The sequence below is a fragment of the Penaeus monodon genome, unplaced genomic scaffold (assembly GCF_015228065.2).
Source record: "Penaeus monodon isolate SGIC_2016 unplaced genomic scaffold, NSTDA_Pmon_1 PmonScaffold_366, whole genome shotgun sequence".
NCBI classification, from domain to species: domain Eukaryota; kingdom Metazoa; phylum Arthropoda; class Malacostraca; order Decapoda; family Penaeidae; genus Penaeus; species Penaeus monodon.
Genome location: NW_023658406.1, coordinates 63,371 through 76,756, shown reverse-complemented (window position 1 = coordinate 76,756; position 13,386 = coordinate 63,371).

Genomic DNA, 13,386 nt, shown 5'->3' with positions numbered 1-13,386 from the left:
AACTCAAGACTATGAAATATTTTCTAATCCTCACAGTGGTCACATGATAGGAAAATAGGCCTCAAAAGGGATATTTTCAAAATTAAGTTGTGGTTAGCCACAATCACAAGTCAGTGATCATTGCTTTACAAATTGAGATTGTCTGGTATGTTTGATTCAGCTTTTTCTTGGTTCGTCCAAATATTGGGGAAAATAGCAATTTTCCAAGTCTTTTACTAAAAAAGGAAAGGAAAAATATTAGTATCAGCAATATCAATTCTCTCTCTCATTTATATATATATTTTTAATATATATATATATATATATATTATATATATATATATTATATATATATTTTATATATATATATATACAAAGATGTAGAAAGGTATGGATGAGAATTTATCTTTATTGTGCAAGAGATGTGTTTGACCTTTTTCAATTATTTGTCAGAAATACTGTGTAAATATAGTCAAACTCTTTTGCATTGAACGTTTATTCTCATTCTTACCTCTTTACGTTTGTCACAGTGAAACTGTTTAGCAATACGGTTAGTATTTTGAAGAAAGGTGTGAAATTTAATATATAGTGACATGTCATTTATAATATTATTGAAGATTTATTTCAGCTTTATTTACATATGATTATTTTTAACAAGGTACATTGAACAATTTTTACAAATTTTATGAAAAAGTTAATTTTAGATTTCAAAAATTAATTATGAGTAATTTGATGTTTATATTTTCAGTGATTTTTTTTTTATGTCTTAATTTTATTTTTCAGAGTAAAGTTGAAATGGGCCAGGATTTGTATATGTTTTTATAAGAAATGTTGTTTAGGTTATCATTTTTTTTTGGTGAACAGGATATAGTAAATACATCAAAACAAGAACTTCAGCAAAAATGTAGGTATTTAAGCAGTTATACAAGAATCCTGACTAGTTGTTAGGTTGATTAAACAGACAGTAACAGGTCAGTATTTCTTACCACATGCCTGTAACATTCATCTTTCAATCTATTCATTGAGCTTTTTCCCCCCTACATGTAAAAGCATATTTTCCCTTGTATTCTTTGTGTTATTGGTGGATGAGTGAAGAGATTAAAAGGGTTTTTTTACCTGTAAATGTGGTTTTGATTATGGGTTTTACCAGATTTTTGGTGCTATGGGACATTGGGTGCTTTAAAAGCCACGAAGAAAAAAAAATTTGAATCAGGATTTTCTTCTTTTATAAAACCTTAGCAAATATTGGTGTTTATTTGGTTCATTGTTTTAGAGACTTGATGTAAACAATGATATGAGGTGGAAAGTTAATATGCAGTTAGGAGTCCGGATCCATTTTTGCCATGTCGGTTAAGCTTTTGTGAGTGTTTTAAGGATGAAAACCCTGTAATGCTTTGATTATTTTTTAAAGGGTTCTAGAAGGGGGGGAGGGGGGTAGAATGGAGATGAGGAGGGAATATGTGACCATGTGGTTTAAAGAAAATTGTTGGAAATTTAAATAAGTGCACAAAAAAGTTGATGCATAACCAGCACCATGCTGTTGATTGGAAATTTTGATATAAAATTTTACAAGTAATAGTGGTCACATTACGATCTCCTGCAGAAGGTGAATATGCCAGTGCTTTAACTTCCCCCTAATGATATGGCTATTCTAAGTTTTTGGGTGGGGACTAATATATATGTGTGTAGGCTTTATGGGTTCATGTGTTGCAGGTAACTGTGTAAATGATTAGTATATGAAAGAAACATTTTTTAAAAAATATATATACATCTATAGTTTGTAGGTCCAAGATTTGTTAGATGAGGGAATACTTTTTACTATCCATCTTTTATACAAAAAAAAAATATGAAAAAATTCAAAAAAAGGGAAAAAACAGTTCAGTTTGACAGGCAAATAAGAATGATCATGAGACTTGATTTAGATGGGCCTTCCTGATGTCAGTTATGCATTTCTTATATAGCAGCCTAGATAAGAGAGAAATATATGAAGAAAATGTGAAGAGAAGAGGAGGAGGGAAACGGGGGAAAAAAAAAAATTGTGTAAGCTCTCTAACAAATTTCCCCTTCTTCCAGGCTGCTGTCCGCACCTTCACCTCCAGCTCAGCTCGCCGAGCTGCCACAGATGTTCACCCTGGCTATGGCCAGATCCGTGGTACCATGAACAAATCCAGGTTAATAAAGGATGAAGTGTTTTTGTTTTCCGATTCTTCAACAGTAGTTAGATTTAATGAAGATTATTTGGTGTACTGACGTAGGAATATATTTTGTGAGAGTATATACATATTTTATTTGTTGTATTTAAATGGAAAGTTTAATTTATCATTGTGCCATTTTTTAAAATTTAATATATATAGGAGGCAAAGATAGAGAGATTGTAGCTAGTATGATTAATGTAAGCACTATTATTTTTATTTTTTCTTATTAGTTTTTTATAACTATATTCTATTAGTTGATATAAATTTTTGTGTTTCTTTAACAACCATTTGATATATATAATATATATATATATATATATATATATATATATATATATATAAAAATAATATATATAATATATATCAGTCTGTTTTATGAAATAATTCCTTCTTTCCTGCGGGTTTGACAAGGGGTAGCCACCCACCTGAAGGGAGGTGTTTTCGACAACCTTCTTTTTGTAAGCACCTGTGTACTCAATGCGTGGGTCTTAGCATGACTCTGGGATTCATATATGATATGAGCTTCCCAAGAAGGCCTAGTAAAGACGCTATAGAAGAATATTTATATCATTTTTCAACAAGGCGGGTGCTGATAATTCGTGTATATATGTGTCTGCCATTAAATTTTATACATAAAAATGTACATGTCAGATCAATAAATTTTAGAAAGGAAACTATTTTTCTTTTCATAACAAATTCTGTATGTATTCAGTACAACTTTCGATTGTTGAAGTCTTTTGTTGTTTTATGGATTAGACTATGTAAATGCCATAATCTTTAGCAATGACTGATAAAACTATTCATTTATTGAAAATTTTTGCCACGTCAATACGTCAGTATCAAGGTCATTAGTGGATGTACAAAATATAGTGAAAGGGTGGGGCTTGGATGTATAACCCCTGGGTAGGTTTTTGGTTCAGTAATGCAATGTTTTTGGATTTCCAAAATGGTCAATAATCAAAACAAATGTACCAGGCATAAACAGTTACACAGCATTATGGTAAAGTATTGTTGTGAAAAGGGTAAATATGAATTAACGTTTTGGATAAGTGAACAGAAGGGGATGAAGAGAAAAAAAAGGGAAAAGAGGGAGAAAAAAAGGACCCTGCAAAATTAGTAGAGGCGGGGGTGAGGCCCCTCCCTTAGGCCTCAGTCTCAATTCCTAAGCTCCCCCCCCCCTTGGAAACAAGCAAGGGAGTGGGTGGGAAGGAACAAAAGGTCCATTTTTTGAAAAATTCTTAAAAAATAGAAAGCCTTGTTTAACACATCTTGTACAAAAAACACATCTGCTTTGGGTGGCTGAGTGCATACAGGTAACTAATATGGTGTTTGACTAGTATAATGCAAATACAAATTAGCTTGAAATTTCTTTAAAAATATAAGTTAAATAACCCTCCCAATCACTTGCTTCTTGTTGTCATGGGGGTGCTTAAGAGATGCAGACTGAGGCCCAATGTGGGGGATCACCCCTCCCTTTGGTTCTCGGCCCTTGCCTCAAGTTTTGCATGGTTTTTTCCTCTTTCCTTTTCCCCTTTTATCCCCTTAACTCCCTTCCCTTCTAACAACCTTTTTTGGTTGGTTAATGGTTAATGGTTAAAAGCAAGAGAAATGTGCTAGACATCTAAGGTCATGTAGCCACTATAGTTAATGTTAGGGAAGGGTGGTTGAGTGATTAGTTGTCTAAGCGGGGCAAAGGAATTGGTGAGTGAAAGGGTTTAGGGTCGGGTGTGGTAAGGAGTTAGTTTAGATGAAGGATATGTATGCGTTTGAGGAAAGAGAATAGGTTGTTGAAGCAGAAAGTGTGGGATTCAAAAGGATGTCTGATGGGTTTGGGGAGGCCGGTGAAGGGAGGATAGGTGGGGGAAAGTAGAGGTAGGGGTTGTTCAAAACGGGGCACGAAAAAGGGATGTGGGGATTGAAAGGGGAACATTAATAAGGAAATAAGGGTGGATCAGATTGTGACATCAGATAGGAGTGTGTTAGACGGGTGGCCAATGCATAATCGGGCGAGAGACGGTCTCCCAACGTCTGTTTTCCGATAAAAGGGAGTTGACCAGGAGGAGATTGATAGTTTTACAGAATGTAATTTTTTAGTGCGGAGGCTTGACCAAAAAGATTGCCATCGATTATACAAGAAGGTCTTAAAGTGTGGGAAATAATCCGTGGCTGGGATACGTGAAAAGCGTGGTTGGTATGATGTGGACATAGAGGCGTGGCGTGCTAGTGTATCTGCCTGTTCATTCCCGGGGGATTCCAACAGGGCTGGGCACCCAGAAAAATTTGATTGTTTTATGGCGTGTGGACAGGTAGAACAACCAGTTCTGGATCTTACAAAAAAGTGGGTTGGTGGTGTGTATTGACTTTATGAGAGTTAATGGATTTACGGGAGTCAGTAAAAATTGTAAAAGGGGAAGAGGAGAGTGAGTATATGTTTTTTAGAGCAAAAAGGAGTGCATACAGTTCTGTAGTAAGGACACTGGATTCAGGAGGAAGGGAGTATTTGATAGTCCGAGTTGGGAAGATTCCTGCAAAAGCAGCACAGGAGGTGGATTTGGAGCCACAGTATATACGTGAATACTAGAGGAATGATTGGAGACATGGTCAAGGACATGTGGAGGAAGGACAGTGGAGGGATATTTGATTTTGGTGGGTCGGGAAAACAGAAGAGCAAATAGGGGGGTGGAGGTATAAGCCATGGAGGGATGGAATGGACAGAGAACGGGAGGGGTTTGGAAATGGGGAAAGGGGAATGGGAGAGGAGGGTATCCATGCGAGTGGAGAAAGGAGTAGGTAACGTGGAGATGAAGCTAAGGTAAGAAGTAGGGGTTGTGGGATAGTTAGTTTAGTGAGGGAAAATTGGTGGAATCGAAATAGCATCGGAGAGAGAGAAGGGCACGAGTCGAGATAGAGATGGTATGCCTGATTCAGTGTACAGGCTCTCAACTGGGGAGGAGCGAAAGGCACCTATGCTAAGCGAAGACCACAGTGATGGATTGTATCAAGATGGGCAAGGAGAGAAGTTGAGGCAGAGGAGTAGATATGGCTCCATAATCAAGAGTGGAGAGGATCAAAGTAACATGAAGATGAAGGAGATTTTTCCCAAATCTGAGCCCCATGATATATGGGATAGAGTTTTAAGATTCGAAGACGGCGGAGAGCTTTTCTTTAATGTGTAGATATGGTCTCGCCAGGACAGTTTGGAGTCAAAAATGACCCCTAGGAATTTGCCAGAGGAAACGGAATTGGAGTGGTGTGCCATATAAGAGTGGGGGTAGGGGACCTACACGTGAGCGAGAGAAAAGAATGGAGAAAGATTTAGAGGGAGAGAAGCGGAATCCATGGTTTTTGGCCCAGGAAGATTCTGATGATATTGCATATTGAAGAAATTGGTTGATATTTTGTATTGATTTGTCAGAGGCATAGATGGTTAAATCATCAACATATAGTGATGACCGGGTCCCGGTGGTATAACTGAGACAATATCATTAAAAAGCAAGAAGGAATAAAGTGGTACTGAGCACACTGCCTTGTGGGACACCTTCGATTTGGGAAAGAAAGATGATGTGGCAGAGGCGATTTTGACCTGGAAAGTGTGTTGGGAGAGGAAGGACTTTATGAAGACACCCAGTTTCCACGTATGCCTAGAGAGGACAATTGTTTGGGGAATATGGTACCGCCATGTCGTATCATATGCTTTTTCTAGATAAAAAAAAATAGCTAGTACGGATTCATAGCGTGCAAATGCAGATGTAAAATATGTCTCAAAATGAGCAAGGGGGTCAGCTGAGCTTCTGGCACGGCGAAACCGAATGGGAAGGAGAGAGAAGATTGTGAGATTTAAGACACCACATTAAGCGGGAAATTCACTATTCGCTCTAATAGTTTGCACAAGCAGCTAGTTAGTGCGATGGGGCGATAGTTTGGGAAGGGTACCCAATTTATGGGTTTCAGGAAGGGAAGGATAAGAGCTTCTCGCCAATTAGAAGGGAAATTTCCTGATGTCCATATGGGTTGTAAATTTTTAATAGGAAGGATAAGGAGGAAGATGGGGGTTGCCCGGGGATACGGTAGTGAATACCGTCAGGGCCTTCATGAGTGTTACGGCACGATTGTAGGGCAGTAATGAGTTCAGAGGGAAAAAATGGGGCATTATAGGACTCAGCAGAGGATGGGGTGAAGGTAATTGGGTACGTTCTCTGGTGGTCTTAATAGAAGAGAAGTGTGGGGAAAGGTGAGAACCACTACTGACCTGGCTGAAATAATCACCCAGTCATTAGCGACTTGGAGAGGATCAGAAATGGGGTATTTTGAATATGGAGGGCAGGGCAGGATGGGGGGATGTTTGCCTGATAGTTTATGAATTCGGCACCAAACATTTGAGATAGATGTAGAGGATGTAATTTATGAAACATAATTTCGCCATCTATTTGTTTTTCTATTCCGGATTGTACGACTAAGATATGCAGATGCTCTTTTAAAGGAGATAAGGGCTGATAGTTGATTTGGAGTACCTCTCTTGTAGCGGTAACGTTCCAGGCTGCACGTTTAAGCGAAGTGCTTTAGTGCAATCAGAATTCCACCATGGAACACATTTGGAGGTATATGGTCTTGAGGTTCGAGGGATAGCTGTATGTGCAGTCTTAAGACATGTATTGTATCATTTCTGAAATGGAGGTGAGGGGGGATGGAGGGGTATGAATAGCAGAGAGTGAAGTGAAAGTATGCCAGTCGGCTCTATCAAAGCACCAGCGTGGGGGGGTTAGGGAGTGGTACGTATGAAGTAGGAGACAGGAGAAACTGGAAAGTGGTCACTATAGGGGAAAATGGTCTAAGACTGACCAGTGGAAATCTAAATGAAAAGAAGGGAACATAGAGAGAGGTCAATGCATGAAAAAAATTGCGTGCGTGTATCAAAGTGTGTGGGCGATTGAATTTAGAATAGTAAGGTCAGCTGTGGAGAGGAAGCGCTCTAGAGATTGGCCTCGGGAGTTTGTGACAGAATTACCCCATAGAGTGTGGTGGCAGTTAAAATCACCAACTATGAGGGAAAAGGGGGTTTAAGTTGGGGAAAATTTGATTTTCAAAAGCAACAAAGTCAATGGGTGGGAAGGGGGGAAGTAGACTGAAATCACGTGACCAACGAGAAGGAAGATACGGATAACTGTGCAAGGGACATTGGTTTGAAAGGGAGGTGTGACATAGGTGTTTTCTGATTGATAAGTATGGATGAGAATAAAGGGAATGTGGGAAGAGACAAAATGATAATTGGGGATTGGTATTGGGCAACCTTTATTTTATGCTAGCCCCATCTCTATTCTTTCACTACCACACTACCCTCCTAGTACTGTTCAACTTGTACCTTTACCCTAATCATTAACTTATTCCTAATCCTTTTCGCTACTGTACTCTACCATAGCGCCATATGCCCTTTGATGTCATATAGCAAATTCCTTTCCTGTGGGTTTTACCCCCAAGCCTTATGCTATCCCTATATTTGAATACACCACTAATGACCTTAGATGTTGATATGGCTGAAAATTTTCAGTAAATAGATAAATAAAATGCATCAAAAAAAAAAAAAAAAAAATTCGATCCTCTGTTTACATATAAAGGCAAAGGAAACATCTGGACATGCATATAGAAAAAGCAATATGAGCAAATAAACTACAAATGCTTTTTGGTTTCTTATTTGCCTCGATTTGTGCAAATGGAAAGCAACTGCTTCCCTCGGTAGAAATGTTCATATTGAACCAAAGACCTGGCAAATGCCATGGTCTTGGTGGGGGTGGTAGTAAAACCCTTTCTATTTATTGTATATAGAAGTACTTTGATTTGATCTTGATTTCTTATGAGTGTCCTCCCTGAACTCCTCTGCATTTTTAGAAGGGAAATATTGGTACTATATTTTGTTTTTTAACTCATTTTATAAGTTTATGCAGGTTTTTGGTGTCATGAAGTGCCAGTAGAATACACTGTGACACCAATGGTTTGGGATCATAATTCCATTTATGTTAGTTGCTGCTGAGTGATCCCATATTCTGTTCTGGCTCCATTTTTTAGACTCCATATATTGTCCTAGACATTCTGTAGCTCCACCTACCAATCACGTAAATCAGCTAGACCATGCCCCACCCTCTACCCAAAATAAGAAAGTATCATTGGCAGAGTCTACCCAGTTTCCCCTCTGTGGTCCTACCCTTGTCCTCCATAACCCCCCATCCTTTACTTCACCCTTACCCTCCACCAGGGATGGGAGTATTTGCCTTAGTTTACCCTGAAAAAAACTTTAGGCTTCATCGATTTTTTGTGTGCGTGTGCGTGCGTGCGTGCGAGAGAGAGAGAGAGAGAGAGAAAAGAGAGAGAGAGGGGAGAGAAGAGAGAGAGAGAGAGAGAGAGAGAGAGAGAGAAGAGAGGGGGGGGGACTGTATCAGATAAGACTCTCAGGACGACACATTCAAAGTTATCGCTTTTGGGCTAGTGCCTGAAAAAAGCAAAGTGCCTCTTTTAAACCATACAGAGCAAAAGGTTTAGAAGAAAACAAAGCAGGGAAATATAAGCTGTTAATAAATAAGAACCACAGTAAAGTATGTGTGAGGTCTCACAAGACCCATATTAATTAACAAGGAGTGAGGGTTGCGGGAGCTGAATGAAACATGTGCTGACCTGGCAATGCCAAGTAGTGGTGTTTATTTTCAATAGTTACACAAAAAACATATATGGAAAATAAGTACTCTGATAGTTTAAAATTATATGAAAGATATATTGCACCAATGCACATTTAGAAAACTTACTCTCTAGTCAACAAAAATATAGATATTTCATTCAGAAATAACAAAAGAACTGTGGGTAAACACTGAAAATGTAGTGTTTTGAGCATCAAATCCTGAGAGAGAAAAATAAGACATTTTTCTTCAGAGTTTGCACTTAAAAACTCACACATAATACTGAATTCGCTCTTTCTGCATGGCACCATCGATTATAGGAAGTAGATTTTAAAAGTTCTCTTCATGAGGCAAATGGTTTTCATTGTTTTCCCGAAAATGATGGTCTAATATTTTCTCTGAAGTAGACTCTCATACTTTCTTAGAATCTTCATACAGAGTACTATACATTTCAAGATCATGCAACTTCTGACTGGGGCCCCAACACTCCTACTGATTTTATCCTTACCCGGGAATACTTTGTAACACCACTAATGGTCTTCTCTGACAAGCACCTCTCTTACATTTTAATTTTGCACAAAGCCCCTTCACAACAGGTGACAAGTTTCTTATATTTACTGCTCCATAATCCCTAAACTTATCAAGCTGCTGCTGGGGAACACTTACACGGACAATTAAATCCTTTCCTGAAACATATGAAGGTTGGTCGCTAACCTCAAGTTGGAGTCCAGCATTATGCCCAATAAGAGAGTGAAGGAGTCAAAGGATTTGAAACATCAGGTTTATCTTCAACAAAGGCTAAAGGTCTAGAATTTATACAAGCCTCAGCTTCTCAGAGTGGTCTCAAGCTCACTTCCTGACAGACATTTAACACCTATTGTTTTCCTCAAAGCAGACTTAACATCATCATCAAACACTCCCGCCAACCTCCCCAGTATGGAGAACGGGGAACAATGAATTTCCACTGAGGAGTTAGTGGACCATATTCTTGCTGAAGTCAACGAGCCACCCAAAAAGGTTTTAGTATCATCTGAGTAAAAAACAGAAGAAATGCCTCTTCCTCCTGTACATCTATGTATAGCAAGCATGCAATCACAGAGAGATAAGGAATCAGTAAGTTCAAGGTGAACTGCTCTTACTACTGCACATGTAAACAACAAAATGTACAATATCTTGGAAGGCAATTCAACACAAAAAAGGATCAGTGTAATCAAGACCTGTCATAGTAAAGAGAGGAGCAATCTTAACTCTTAATACTGGTAGAGGTGCAGCAGGGTGACTACAAGCCCTGGAATCATACCCCTGTACTTAACACACTCACTACAAAAAAGTTTTAGTAATTTGTCTGACTTTACTATTAGTAGTGCTTTTTAATGTTGATGGATGGTGGATACTCAGCATGCTTTAGGGAAAAAAAGGCTAAAATTAAACCAAGAGCATAGCAACATGACCTGAAGGTTTCTTTCAAAACTTAAATCTGCATTCTCCAAACGTTCTTTAATTCAACAGGCCTTCATTATTACATAGGGATCTAGTCCACACACAGGAGAACTCCTTGCAGGAGCTTACCTTTTCTCAAGTCTGCAATTCCTGAGCAAAATTTTCTTTCTCTACACAGGAAAAACAATTTGGTTGTGGCCAACTCACCAGAAGACAAGGGACCTGATATTTTCACAGAAAGAGGTAGGGCATATTTATAAATCTCATAACATGATAAGATTTATCAATATGATCCATATGCAGGAGGGTCACAGATACACAAGAAATGTTTTTTTCACTGTAACTTTCTTCTACAGGCAACTCTAGTTTTTTTTTTTTATCACATATGGTTAAAGGTTCAGACAACCAAGGGCCATTTATCCATAAACCAGATTTTACAAGTGGGTCAGTTAACTCCCTTCTAGGAACAAAATCTGCAGGATTTTCCTTCCCTGGACAATGGTACCAGTGGCATGGGGAGGTTAGACTCTGAATTTCAACAACTCTATTGACACAAAAAACTTTCCATCACCAAGGATTACCTTTTATCCATGCAAGGCAACCTCTGAGTCTGTCCAACAGTGATAAGCTACAGTCTTATCAAGATAGAGTGCAGACTTCACAAAATCTAAGAGCCTAGCATAAAGCAATGCACCTGGGTAATGTAACCCTTTTTTTGGTGCTGCTACCCTTCACCTTGCTACTACAAATGACACCTGTTATGTTCCATCCACAAAGGGAACTCTCAAAATCACACAAGCTCCATACCCTTTCTCCGAAGCATCACCAAAGGCATGAAGTTCTAAACCAGACAACCCTCTCCAAGAAATTTCTGGAAAACAGAAATGATTAATCTTCCAGTATATCAGAGCTGCATATGACCTTTCACCACAATACTTTACTATAGTGTTATATGACCTTTGGTGTCTAGCACATTTGTTTTAACCATTAACCATTCTGAGATGCAATACTCTTAACACAATGCTTGTTTTGCACTTTTTAGGTAGTACTTCATCCTAATCAAGCATAATGACAAAGGGACTAAACAAACCAAGTGGGTCAAAAAGCTTGGTTATGTGATTAAAAACTGCTCTTTTTAGCAACATCAATTGTATCTCCAAATCTAAATCAAAACCCTTTAAACAACAAACTGGTCTATTTAAAGGGTAAACCACTTCATTTTCCTCACCATGATCATATTGTCATTAAACATTATAGTCAATAATTTACCCTTTGAATGTCATTTAGAAAGAGAAAACCCTGCTAAAGCTAAAATACTCTGAGTTCTTTAAACTTATTGCAAGCTTCTTTTGCACTGTCCTCCTCTGACAGCCAATCATCCACATAAAGGTTTTCTTTTAATTCTTCTATGATTCTGTATTTTGAAAAGATTTTAAGTAATATTTAATAGTTGTATATAGCAAGAATAGGTTACTTGTATTACCAAAGGGAAAAATGAACAAACCTCATAATTCTAATGGAGTCTTTGCATTTCCATAGAATGCGATAAACATCTCGGGGTTTTTGCCGAGCTCAAATCTGCAAGAATGCCTTTGTAATTCAAAAAGTCAATGCAACCATCCACCTTCTGAAACGAATTGATACTTTCACAAGACTGGATTTAAGTGAAGACCAGACTCAAGACAATGATATAAAGAAATGCCATTGTAACTAGCTGCAGAAGCATCAAAAACTGGTCTAAACTTTGTTGAAGAAAATACTTTCTTTGACAACTTCATGAAGAGGCATATAATAAGTGGGTTGAGAACTTCCTTCAATTATTCCCTCTCTTCAAAACAGTAAACACATCAGAATATTGTTTTTAAGCAGTGGGTCTTTATCTTATCATTATTCTAAATTTTTTCTTACAGCCATCCAATTCGAGGTAAGCCTACTTCATAAGTCCCTCATCAAACATAACATTTGCTGCAAAACAGGATTGAGGTAAATGGGCTAGGAACAGTTTCCTTTGGGTTTTTCCAACAGATTTTAAATCCGAAATCCAAGTAAATCAGAATCTGTAACATTTCCTGTGCACAACATTTGGGTAGACCCAAAAATTTTTAGTTAGAAGAATCCACCATGAGGCAAATAAAAACCCAAAAAAGTACAGACTTTTGGCCTATTAGTCCATTCCCCAGATGTGGCTTTTTATCAGGATCCATTAATCCCAAAAAAGCATCCAAACACACAAGTATATCTATATCACAGTGGCTATTATTCTTGTAATCATCAGCAAGTCGAAAGTCGAAAAGGCATCAACCATATTACTGGAAATACAGAATCTAGTTAATGGTGCACACAGTACTTTGGGATCTTAATGCCATTACATGTTTTTCACCTTGTAAAACTTACTAATTTTAAGTCTTAGATATTACTCGGTTTACCTGGAGGAGGGCTTGCTACCAACACGATTCATTCTGAGATTTTCTGAAGAATTATTACTAACCTTCATCATATCCATTTCCACAGCTTTACCCGTGTTGATTTCACCCCCCTTTTATCCAGACAGAAGAGAATTATGATTTCCATTACACTTAGAACACTAGATTTAACAACTACTAGTATTATGCCCATACTTTAAGGGCACTTACTTACCTGAAGACATAAACGGGCAGCTTTGATTTTTCCTTCACGTTCCTTTGACGAGTTTCTGAATATCCCCACACTTCTCAGATTGCGTTTCCTGCTGCAGTAAAAGCGCGATTTACACGGTCTTCCTGCAAATGATAATTGAAGAGCTGATGCAGTTGGCACTCTCCTTTTCTCGAGTTTTCACAAAATGCAACTCTGTCTTTCCCAGCACGATATCCTAGGATTATTTTTTTTTTTTATGGATATCTCAATTCTCTCAGTTTCTCTCTGAAGAAAACTCCAGCTGCCAACTAACGTTACTTTCGTGGCCCGAGCCCTCCCTGTGTGTGTTTTTGTATGTATGCATGTATATAGGTAAAGTGTATGTGGTGTGTGTGTTTGTGTGTGGTGTGTGTGTGTGTTGTGTGTGTGTGTGTGTGTGTGTGTGTGTGTGTGTGTGTGTGTGGTGTGTGTGTGTTGGGTTGTGTGTGTGTGTG